The 822-nt window shown below is 50.4% G+C and overlaps 1 non-coding gene across 1 annotated transcript; it reads right to left on the reverse strand.

Moving 5' to 3' along the window:
• Positions 1–519: 519 nt before the first annotated feature.
• Trnat-ggu (transfer RNA threonine (anticodon GGU)) lies at positions 520–592 on the reverse strand. Its single transcript has one exon. It is a non-coding gene; the product is annotated as a tRNA-Thr (tRNA).
• Between the last annotated feature and the right edge of the window lie 230 nt (positions 593–822).

Here is an 822-nt window from a genome sequence, read left to right on the forward strand (position 1 = left end):
GATCATTGAAACAGATTAGGAATTTGGAAAGAAAGAAAGAAAGTGAAGAAAAAATGCCCGCCAGGTGGGATCCGAACCCACGACCTCCAGAATACCGGTCTGGTGCGATAACCACTACGCTACCGGCGGGGCGATTTTCCCATTCACTTTCTGGGGTATTTATGTTAGGTATGTTTTGCTTCCTGTGCTTGGGGGTGGTAGCCAGCGCCATTCGGACTAATCGGGGTGAAGGGGACCTTCATTTTAACCCCCGGGTCGTGACTCGAGTGTCTACGACATGTCCAGAGTGGTCGACCAGCTTTGAACCCTCTTAAGCTCCCTTTGGCACCAAGACTGCCAGAACAGAGGCCCTCGCTATGCATGTAGCGAATCAGAATAGGAAATGAGGGGCTCGTTGAAAATAACACAGAAATAGGGGTTGGCAGTCGAGAAAACCTCGGAAAGCAAAGGGGAGGATGTGGTAGATCATTGAAACAGATTAGGAATTTGGAAAGAAAGAAAGAAAGTGAAGAAAAAATGCCCGCCAGGTGGGATCCGAACCCACGACCTCCAGAATACCAGTCTGGTGCGATAACCACTACGCTACCGGCGGGGCGATTTTCCCATTCACTTTCTGGGGTATTTATGTTAGGTATGTTTTGCTTCCTGTGCTTGGGGGTGGTAGCCAGCGCCATTCGGACTAATCGGGGTGAAGGGGACCTTCATTTTAACCCCCGGGTCGTGACTCGAGTGTCTACGACATGTCCAGAGTGGTCGACCTGGAGGTCGTGGGTTCGGATCCCACCTGGCGGGCATTTTTTCTTCACTTTCTTTCTTTCTTTC

Source organism: Haemaphysalis longicornis, unplaced genomic scaffold (assembly GCF_048455015.1).
Source record: "Haemaphysalis longicornis isolate Haplotype H1 unplaced genomic scaffold, Haemaphysalis longicornis Haplotype H1 scaffold_1, whole genome shotgun sequence".
NCBI classification, from domain to species: Eukaryota; Metazoa; Arthropoda; class Arachnida; order Ixodida; family Ixodidae; genus Haemaphysalis; species Haemaphysalis longicornis.